Below are 11749 nucleotides of genomic sequence, written 5' to 3'. Positions count from 1 at the left end.
TAAAGGAGAGACTATCATTATGGGCCTGCTGAGAGAATAGAGTGGACAGGTATGATTTTCTCTTAGATCTGGAAGGATTAGGAAATCCTTCTATTTAACCAGACTAACAGTGAATACATGGTTAATCAAAGGTACCACTGTCAATGAAGACAGCGTAGCTCCTTTTTTTTTTTTTTTTTAAAGACAGCGTAGCTCCCACACCAACAGATGCCTGCTAGACAGTAGGAAATCATTTAGTTTGATCAGCTTACCAGTAATGACAATATGTGGGATGGTACAAAAGGCCTTGGCCAGGACCAGGTAAAAAGAGTCTGAAATGATGTTAGAGTCTAACACATCAGTGATGTGCTCAGAAAAGCTCACAGGTCAAGAGGCAAGAACTACTTTTAACAAACCCAAACTGACTTGCGTCCACAGCTTGCAGACTGGCTACATCATTAACAAGGCCCATAATGGCGGGTTTCATTGCTTTGCAGATAATGTTACTAAAGCTTACAGGTGAGTTTCCCAGAACAGTAGTGGACTCTCCTTTATTGAGCTGGATAATCACCAAATTTCTCCATTCCCCTGGCTTGAATTAAGTGGAGAGGATAAAGCTAGTCGGTGTTGCACATCATCAGGACCCATGTAGCTCGAGCTAGTGTTTTTAGCCTTTGAGGGAGCATTCAGGACTTTATCAGAGGTGATCAGGTGGGTGGTAACCAAGTGGTGAGCATAAGGTGGCTACACTGGTTTGAAGCAGGTCCAATATTTTTGAACCAGAAGCTGGACTAAGGAGCTGACATTAATGAAGTCCAGCAATCTGTGTGTTTATTTGAAGTGATACAGGTTTTCCAGTTAATGCAGAAATAGCTGAAATCTCTGAAGAGATCAGCGTTAGGCTGGACAGAGAGGGATGTCAACATTTAGATGTACATCATGGACTGCAGGGGACATGGAGTAGATATACCAGTGGACTATAAAATTGTCAAGAATTTTAATATGAAAAGGATGAAGAGTTGTTGAAGGTCACTGTCCAGGCTTACTAGTCTTGAGGCAAGATGGCCTCTTAGAAATATAGACACACCTCCTTTAGTAACACTGTAATTTTCCATATTGGATCTGTAAGAGTGGTAGGAACTGAAACCCTGCACTGTGGGGACACTATCACTGCTCTGAAACCATGTTTTATTAACTATGTGGACATCTACATTTTCAAGAGTGCGGAATTCCTGAAAGGAGTCCAACATCTTGTTTAGGTTTCTATCGCTGAGAAGTGCTACCCTTATATGATTTGGATTGGCTATGTAGGTAATTTGAAGAGACCAATGCCATCTAAATTTTACTAAAAGTGCAACTAAAAACATGCTGGCTATGCCCTTGCAACTCCCACTCTAATATCATCCACCCCATCCAACCACTACCTTTCTTTCCACTCCACTAACTACCTTGTTATAGCAAGCTCAGACGCTCATAAGCTAGTACTTATTATACAGCACAAACTTCTTCTTCTTGTAACATTTGTTAATGTCTGGTATGCACTTCACAGATAAAGATTCTAGTTGTCTCCTGATGTACTATGTTTTTCATCTGTAAATATGTTGTAAGTAATTGCTATGTAAATTGTTAATCACTATGTAATCCAATTTAAATACTGTATGTTTATTTTAACTGTGGAGCTTTTCTCCCCGGGCCTCTGCTGAAAATCGGACACTCCCGGTCAACAAATTTAAATAAATAAATAAATAAAGGAAAAACTATGTGGGAGGAGAAAGCCTTGGACAGCATACAAAAGCCATGAGGAGAAAGGTATGGGCTATCCCTAGCATAAAAGCCAGGGTTGTTAATCGTATCGTCTCAAGCAGATGTATACTAGATCCCCTTAGAATGACACCAACAGGTAAGCCAATAATTGAAGTTATCTTTTGTTTGTACTGTGGTACTGTTCTTAGTGATAGAAGGATACTGTTCAATACCAGCTTAACACCAATTTCAGACGCATATTTTGAGAGTTCTGTGAAGGAGGTATGTCTTAAGTCATTCAATCACACATGTGCAATAACATTTCACCATAAGAGTACTTAGGGTGAAGGGACTTACTTAAACATACACACTTTAGCCTAGTGGAACCAACTTAGTCAGCAATAGCCTATTTTCTTGGTGAGACCTGAAGCTGAATTCATACTGACTAGGGAAAACTCAGCAAGTGTAAAGGGGAACTTTCCCTGCTCTCTTTAGTAAGTGGTGTGTAATCTTCTACATCCACCTGAGCTACCACCAACTCAGGCAGATGGCGCCTCAGTTTAACATCTCAGAAGGACTTGAGGGCTCTAGGAACACTGAAGATTCTGGCACCTGAATGGGAGCCAACAGTTGCTCTAGTCTTGCTCAGCCTGGTGAGTGCTGCATCTCTGTGCCTGACTCTGCAATGTGTAATACATGTCTACATTACACACACACACACACACACACACACACACACACACACACACACACACACACACACACACACACACACACACACACACACAGGATGTAAAGGGTATACACCACTGTTAAATTGCCAGGTTTTTATGATATAAAAAAAATGAGACCACAATAAATCATTTCAAAACATGTCCCACCTTTAATATGACCTATAACCTGTATAATTCAATTGAAAAACAAACAAATCTGTTTGGGGAAAAATACAAAAAAATGTACAATAAGCTGGTTGCAAAGTGTGTACACCCTTAAACTAATACTTTGTTGAAGCACCTTTTGATTTAATTACAGCATTCCGTCTTGAGTACACACCTGCCATCAATTAAAGAGACTCTGATTAACCCCAAATAAAGTTCAGCTGTCCTAGTAGGATTTTCCTGACGTTTGCTCAGTTGCCTGCTGCAGCAAAAGCCATGGTTCGCAGAAAGCTTATAAAGCATCAAAAGGATCTCATTGTTGAAAGGTATCAGTCAGGAGAAGGGTACAAAAAAATTTCCACAGCATTGGCTATACCATGGAACAGTGAAGGCAGCCATCAAAAAGTGGAGAAAATACGGGACAACAGTGACATTGCAAAGAACTGGACGTCCCTCCAAAACTGATGGATAGACAAGACAAAAAACAGTCAGGGAGGCTGCCAAGAGACCTACAGCAACACTGAAGGACCTGCAGGAATTTCTGGCAAGTACTGGTTGTGTACTACATGTGACCACAATCTCCTGTATTCTCCAGGTCTATATTACATCATCAAATGCTTAAAAAAGTGAACGATGAATAAATCGACACCATGTAAGTGAAAGCTTACAATCTCGAAAGCTCACAACAGTGATTTTTTTCCAAAGGAAAAAAAAAAAAGTGCCCTCCCCTACACCTCCCCTACTACACACTACGGTGCCAAAAATGGCAAAGTAACAGAAACGGCCAAGCAAATTCTTTCACTGGGAAAAAATTTGCTTAAAAGCCACTTCGCTATTTTGCCTTTTCGTTGTTTTAAGTTCGACCAAGATGCATTCGATAGAATGCGTCTTTGGTCATCTAATAGGAACCCTATTCTCCATATTTCTGGACTACGGGATAGGGTTGCAAGATGGAAGCCTTTTCTTACACAGAAAAACATCCAGGCCCGGCTAAAATTTGCCAAACAATACATCAAGTCTCCCAAAAGCATGTGGAAAAATGTGTTCTGGTCTGATGAGACCAAGGTTGAACTTTTTGGCCACAATTCCAAAAGGTACGTATGGTGCAAAAACAACACTTTGCATCACCAAAAGAACACAATCTCCACGGTGAAGCATGGTGGTGCCAGTATCATGCTTTGGGGTTGCTTTTCTTCAGCTGGAACTGGGGCTTTAGTCAAGGTGGGTGGAAATTATGAACAGTTCCAAATACCAGTCACTGGTGGCCCAAAATCTTCAGGTGTCTGCTAGAAAGCTGAAGATGAAGAGAAATTTCACCTTCCGACTTGACTGGTTTATTGAAGCTTACTTCAATGATATACTAGGCTGAGCAGGACAAAAGAAGTAATTTTAAAAAACTGTTGTAAATTTATTAGTACCCTGGGTGGTAGAAATAACATTTCTCCACTTCAAATTTAAGCCAAAGGAATGGCCATGTACCTTCCTATTCTACACAATGCCAAACCAACTAACATTCTGTCACAAGTATCAGTGATTGACTCGGGCTGCCCGTTTACTATAAATATACAAAAATGAGTTCAAGACATAAATTGTGCATTACCGAACCCAATTTCCTCAAAGGAAAAAAATGTTTAATGTTCATGAAAACAGTGGATTCATACATTTTTTTAGGATAATGAATAGCCCCAGCTAGGGAAAAAAAGCCTCACATCCAGTATATGTCCTCCTCCTTCAAAAGTAAAGACAAGGAGCTAGCACATTTAACAAAGTTTCTGGCGGCTGTTACTTAAATTCTCAAGCTTGCATTTTTCCTCTAGTGTACGAAACACTAGAAATTACTGTACAGTCTTCTTTAAAATGCAACTCAAAACCACAAATAACACATCAAAAAATAAGGCTTACCTCATCATAAAAAGTAGTTAAAATACAGAAGTGTACATGAACTGCTCCTTAAATCAACTGTCCACCCCAAATTCTTACTAAAAATCTTGCTGCCCAACAAGAAATGCTCCCCCTGCCCCCAACATAGCTTTTTTTTAACTCTACAGATGTATTCTCTCCAGGTCCCTCAGCAGTAATCCTTATCTGAGCTCTGGGAATGCTCCTTAATGTAGTGCCCAATGAAACAAAAGGGATTCTGCTTGTGGTCTTAGTGGACTAACCATCATAAGCCACACTAAGAAAGTCAGCATTAGGCTACTCCTCTTAAAAAGATATGCAGGTACATCGAACCTTTGAAATAAAATCTACAGCAATGTCAAGTCCGATACTCTAATCCCTTATTCTTGACCTCCTTGCTACTACCACCACCACAAACTACATAATCTGCACATACTTTTAAAAATGAAGGAATCTTAAAAATAGTAGCACCCAAATCAAATAGCAAATTTTTGGGAAAATACCAAGACCTGGCAGCAACATTACTAAAGTAAAGCCAATAACTGTAGAAGTCCAAAATTCATCTGATATTATAACCACAAATAAAATCTTTAGATGCAAAATTATAAAACAGTCTCAGCTATAAATCCGTGACCGATTTCTAGCCTCAGTTTTATACCAGTGTTCGATTACAGAGTGTAAGAAGTCAAAAGAATGACATAACCAGCTGCAAGAGCAAACAGAAAAAGGTAACTAAAAAGAAAAATATGTAAATGAAATGCTGTGAGATCCCACTTACTCTGCTCAACATCAGGTTACAAATAATCTTATCTTGCCAACTTCTATGTAGTACTCCCACTCTTATTCTATGCACGCTGAGACTCGAAAATAACATCTTTAGAAATGAACCCTTTTCAGAAGTATCCGAAGCCAAGAAGCACAAATCGATAAAAACACAAAGGATTACATGCAATATTAACACAGTACTTTTTTATCACTAAACATGCATAAAGAATTCACATCATAGTAACATAACCAGTTTAGTAACTAAAAACATCTGATGTCTAATCAGCAGAAAGACGTCACATGTAGTACACACAACTAAATAAGTTAAGCCACCGAAATGGCTAGTGTACTACTGAAAATAGATTAAGTCATACAAGTTAAGACATGTAAACTACATAGCTAAAGTGGTTTTGGAAGCACTTTACTAACATTGTTATACAAATTAAGTGCAACACTGCAGGACAGTACAACAAAATAAACAAGTATATGGACTTATTCGCATATATTCAACTACTCTAACATTTTCAAAATTAAGTACAGACTTAACACAACACCTGAAGTCTGTGACCCAACTATATGGAAAATTATTAGTCAGTGTGAGAGACAACAGTAAAAATTTACACAGTAAAAGAAAAAGTATTTATGTCTAATTGAGGAAGTCAAGGAGATGGCCGAGCAGATATTGTATACTATTATGGTCTAGACTACCACTATCCATAATTTTGCAAAGAAGTCAATACCATTTCTTTTCTTACTCAAACCACCTCACTCTATCATAATATGGAAAATATTACACTAAATGAACCTGCTACTGCTATTAGTGCAGGAGGAATACTTTAAATAAACTAATTCTTCTCTTCCCAGAAATATCCCACTTTTTTTCTCATCCAACTACTCTTTCTAGTATGAAGAGCCATGTCAGATGTGTATGGGGTGGAACAAGTTAACAGAAATCAATGGAAATAACTGCAAGATAGTACACCAAGTGTAAAAATGGAAGTTATGTAGATTGCAAAGGGGCTCCTATCATGTAGCAAATGCTGCAGGAGAAAAACAATACACACTGGAACGAAGGATAAATGAAACAGTTTACAGTGATGCAGCAAAGAACTAGGAAAGAGAATGGCTTAATACTACAGAAGCCTGCAGCCAACAACACTACTGAAAAATGGTTTATGAAAATACCTGAACAGCTGAAGGGCCACAGAGGAGGTCTCGAAATAAAGATGGACACGCTCACCTTTCTGGACTGCCAGTGGGGTTTGGGACATCTTTGTTAGGCACTTAACATTTGATAGTCAATTAATACTTGAATAACAGAGGCGGAAGGACAGCATAGGTGAGGCATATTTTGCCCACAATATGCCGAAAACAGGAGCACAACAGACAGAATGATAAACTAATTGATATGTCTAACATACATTATTTAAACCTCAGGAAGGGAAGAAGGCACCCAAAGAGTGGGCTCTATCCCTTTCCACAACAAGGGGCTGAAAGGTGGAGAACAGTCAGCTTGGAGATGAACGCTAAGAGAAAAAAAGAAAAAAAAGACAGGGAAATGGGTAGCACTGTGGTGTAAAACAATTTAGAACAACATTTAACAAGGAATTTGAAGAATTATTCTTATGACAGAAATAAAAGCAAGCACAGGCAACAATCTAATGCATTCAATACAAAGATACTTCTTTCAGAGCTTATTAATTTAAGAGAGTAAATAGAAGATTTTAAGCACCTCACAAGAATCTAGTGTTCTGATGGGAAACTTTTTTTTTCAAACATACTTTATACATCTCTATATCTACACACACACACACACACACACACACACACACACACACACATCTATAAGTAACTAAGAAAACAATGACTCTAGAAAAAGCATTATTTTTGTAGTAAAGATGGCAAGTGTGAAACATCTTACTGCTAGAATGCAGTTATAAGGGAAAAATAAAGAAAGTGTATAAGAACACACTGCAATACAAAATTACAATGTAAATAGCTGCAGAAGGAAGTATTATTTCTGCAGAAAAGATGGCACACTACAGGAACAGCAATACTACTAGTATGTTAAAACCATGAAAGGAATCCAAACATACACATGGCAAAGCAATTATTGAAAGGGGTGGAAATAAAAACAAGCGACAGTTATCCCATAACTGAACACTGTAGGGGAATGGAAAATTGAAGGTGGGAACAAACAAAATTAACCTACTACCACAGTTACCATATTGGTAAGACCCATTTAAAGACTGACCACCAACTGTAAGTCTAACAAATAAGTTGTAAATACCAATTAAATAAACCAGCTGTACAATAGTGAAGTCCATCTCATCAGGTGGCACATTCCCCAAGGGCATACCTCTAAAAGTTTTAGATTGGGCAAAGGTTGCACTGTTTACAAACATATGACTTAGAGAGCCAAGTCTTTGACATCTAGAGTATCCTGTAAAGAAACCTCATCTTCATCATTCTGCTAATAGCTCTTAAAAATACAAAACATTCCATTCTTAAGAGCTCTTACTGCTAGAAACAATATAGCAGCTGTTGCTGCTGCTGCCGGCGAGCAAACTAACTGCTTGGCCTTTTCCTCTACTTGCATCCTTCACTTGTGATTACACCCCAAAATGAAAAAGAAACAGATAAAAGTTACATATTTCAATACTTACAATAAATAATTAATAATAATATTTATAGAATTATTTTCATTCACACATTTGCTTCATAAGATTATCAAGGGTCCATAATAGAATGGATAGTAATTATACAACTCTACCCAAACTAAAAAAAATAGTTAAACAGATATATTAATGTTAAATTTCGTGTTCAGACTGAACTTTATGAAATTGGCTACTAGAGGTGAAATAGAAATTAGCTAAACTGCACACACCACTAGTATTACAAGACATATTTTGTAGCCATATGTAGCACTACTACTGTCAACAATCTAACCAGTTTATGAACTACTACGTAAGCACTGGTACTGCTGATGGGTGAGGGTGATACTGAAAAATAAATATATTCCTGAATAATATGCACATAGCAGATCTCTTTTAAAGGCAGGCATAAACATAAACACACACATATGCTATTATTTCACAAAACAGAGAGAATTCTTGTATTAGGAGTCTGGGATTTTTCTTGGAAAAAAAAAAACAAATACATAAAAAAATCAGAATACAACAAAAAGGTGCATACTCTTAATAAACAGTTCATTCATCTAGTTTAGAATACAGATTCTTTTATTCCACTAAAGTAAAAAAAAAAATCATCAGGCCTATAGACCACATATATTTGTTTAAACAACTGCAGCAACACTTGAAAACAGCAATCTAAATCACCGTCTGAATTTTATTACCTCAGTGCCGAGAGTCTCCAAAATCAATATAAAATGAAAAAAAAGAGTATGAAGGTACATACAAATAACATCCTAGGCCTCTCACTCACACCTTCCTCTGAACACTAAACCACGCTCTCGGTACATGACACATTTCCTCTCATCCCAGTGACAGTACCCACCCACGAAGGAAAATAAGTACGAGATAAAAAATAGTTAATCTTACCAGATAAATAAAATTATGGTTAATCCTGATAATGTTTTTTTTCGTACTCTGACTACCAAATGTAAAAGGAAAGCAGGGAAGGAGGCAGATGAGAAAGAAACCACGAACCAACCAAACCTCAGCCGGACAGAAACTTCGCCAATCACAATAGACGCTACAAAACTGTTCACGAACATTAGTTTGATTGTCAAAAAGCTTCTCCAATCAGTTATCGGCGTGTCCAAACTGACTCGTACACTGCCCAACCTTCCTTTGACAGTGAGGGAGAGCCCAACTCAAGAATTAATTTATCGGGTCAAAACAGAGAGATAGAGCAAAAATTGAAAAGAAATGGATTATTATGATTAAATGTTTGGTAGTGGAAAAGCCACGTGCTTGCTCTAACCGTTTACTGTAACGTCAGGGTAGCTGTACTGTCACTCATAGAAATACAACAAAAAACTAGATAATGAGAATTTACAGGGAAACATCAGAGTCCTCATAGCATGACGCTTTTTACACTTCTCAGACACAAGAACAAGCTACAGTGATTAATCATAACTCACGTGAAAAACAGAAAATCTATAAAAGAGGTCTACTTGGAAAAAATGGCAAGGCTGCACCCTGTTGGGTAAAGTTATATGTTTACTATAACACTGATCGTGGAGTTCACAAACTAAAAAAAAGAATAACCCCGATTAATGTGGCACGGATGTTGTTAAGAACTAAGCTTCAAAAACTTTAATACAAAACAATGACAACACATCACTCAAGAACACCTCATACTACTATTTTCATTGAGAGCGTTGATTGCTTCCTCCAATGAAAAGGAAAAAAATTACATAGCTCCTCCCAATGAACTGCAAAACGTCCCTCCCCTTCATGAAACGCAGACGGTGGCTGCGTTGTTCTACGTGATAGTCCATTTAGCGGGTAAATTCGAGCGGATATAACTGTGCTGATTATCTTCAGGTTGTAACAGGTAGTGTTTTGTAACGTAATTACAGTTATATGTTTGTTGATTTCCCCCCCCCGGAAGATATTATTATTCATTGTATGGTGATGATGGTAGTGTATATTTTTACGAATATCTGTGCTGTTATTATGGTTTTGGAAAACTTTTTTGTGTTTTCTTTAAGTATAACTATAGGGATAGTTAACGAAGTTTCTTTATGGTGAGTGTATAAACAGCATGTTTGTCTTACTGTTCTGTGTGTCAAGTTTAACACGTTATTAAACAAAATAAAACATTATATATCAATTCTCCTCAACTGTTCCCGATTCTGACTAAAATTTTAGTCCCTACCCTAGTCTTAATCCCTAATAAAACTGGTGATTTTGGAGAAGAGGTAGTGAATTACACTTAATAAGTAATAGCAATAATAATAAGAGTTGCACATTTCTGTACTTTAGAAATTGTATATTAATTCACATTCTGTTATTCTGTCAATGGCTCACGTTAGCTGTACAGATTTTTTTTAAAAGTGTCCCTGATTCTGTTGAGATTCGTCTCTGACGTTTTGAGAGCTATGTATGCTTGTGCACATCTTGTTAGGAGGTGCATTAATACGTGGTGGGGGGGATGAGGTGATTTAACCCCCTATATATTTACTAATACTAACTTTAATTGCACAGTTAAGGCAAGGGTACCGTTTACAATAAACGAAAAAGGCTGTTGAGATAGCAGGGCTATGCTTGTAAACATGGGATGTATTTGCAAATGGTCTGTTCTGATTAGTGTGAGTGTATTACCTTGGTTAACTAAATAACTGACTAGTAATTATATGTGGTATAGTGTATGCAAAACATTCAATCAGTTCCCAGGCAAGTGCCAGCTTTCCTTTTTTCCTTATATTGTTAAAACACTATTTGGTTCCTTTATTGTACTGTATTGCATGGTTGTGCATTTAAAATATTGTCTTCATGGTGATATCTTAGTTGAAAGGAAATCACTGCTGTGGTTGAAACCAGGTACATAGCTAGCTGTTCAGTGACTCCTTGTTTGTAGAGTGGCAGTGACAGCCATGTGGAATGTTGGAGGTTCTGGTTTCAATCTCCAGATAAGGTTCAGAGCTTTCCTTCCTTATGGAGCTATTCCTAAAACAAGAAAGTGCTATTTTCTTATTTATTGTTTTGCCTTGATTTTCCAAAGTCATTACTTATGATTGTAAAGGTAAGAGGCTGAGGGAAGTGTCTCTGATTTTGTAGAATCCATTTGGACAGTTATTAATTTCAATTTACACTTGTTGACCAGGGAAATCCTTGCTGTGCACAAAGGCCCATTTTCCGCGATGGCCCAGGGAGAAAATCTCCAGTACATGCATACGCCCAAAATCCTTTAAGTAATATAATATCAAGAATGCTGGGAAGAATACTGTTAAAATTTTACAATGTGAAAATAGATAAGGTATTAATGACACCTACAGTAGTAAGGCTTTTTATGCTAATTATACTCTCTAGGGATAGTTAAATAATTATGCAGTAGGATAGATGTCACCATATGGAGTACTGAGTTATTTTCAAAGAATGGACTGTGCAGCAATTGCGTTTTCACCTCACAACAAGAGGTTCTCTGGTTCGATTCTCTGCTGGGGTGCCTTCTGTGTGGAGTCTGCATGTCCTCCTTGCATTTGTGTGGGTCTCCTCCGGGTGCTCCGGTTTCCTCCCATGTGTAAAGACCTGCATATGGAGCATTTCTCCCACCCCTGTGCTGAAAATTGACTTCGTTCCAAGTCAGACTTTCCCGGTAAACAAATGTTAAATAAAGAAGAATGGATAGCAAAAAGTTGATTTAATTTTGAGATATGAACAAAAAAAGTAGTAAAAGAGTTAAGAGAGGCATAGGTAGAAGGTGTGGTGGGTGGAGACTAAGTGATCATTGGTAATAAAGTATAGGAGAGCAAAGGTATAGTAGTGGAGGAAAAAAAGATGTTATACTTATCCTGC

The 11749-nt window shown here is 37.6% G+C and overlaps 2 protein-coding genes across 10 annotated transcripts in view; one reads left to right on the top strand and one right to left on the bottom strand.

The window, feature by feature from the left end:
* Nucleotides 1-8960, bottom strand: part of R3HDM1 (R3H domain containing 1) — a 2579330-nt gene extending 2570370 nt beyond the window's left edge. For all 9 annotated transcript variants that reach the window (XM_044074947.1, XM_044074954.1, XM_044074957.1 and 6 more), the window contains exon 1: nucleotides 8825-8960. The gene's annotated coding sequence lies outside the window, so the exon portion shown is untranslated. The remainder of the gene's footprint in view (nucleotides 1-8824) is intronic.
* Nucleotides 8961-9244: 284 nt separating this feature from the next.
* ZRANB3 (zinc finger RANBP2-type containing 3) overlaps nucleotides 9245-11749 on the top strand; it is a 2104294-nt gene continuing 2101789 nt past the window's right edge. The window contains exon 1 of the mRNA XM_044074946.1: nucleotides 9245-9785. The gene's annotated coding sequence lies outside the window, so the exon portion shown is untranslated. The remainder of the gene's footprint in view (nucleotides 9786-11749) is intronic.

The sequence above is a fragment of the Protopterus annectens genome, chromosome 6.part0 (genome assembly GCF_019279795.1).
Source record: "Protopterus annectens isolate FY-2018-M chromosome 6.part0, PAN1.0, whole genome shotgun sequence".
Lineage (NCBI taxonomy): Eukaryota > Metazoa > Chordata > Ceratodontiformes > Protopteridae > Protopterus > Protopterus annectens.
The sequence above is the reverse complement of the archived record's forward strand: the minus strand, read 5'-3'. Positions and strand labels throughout refer to the sequence as shown.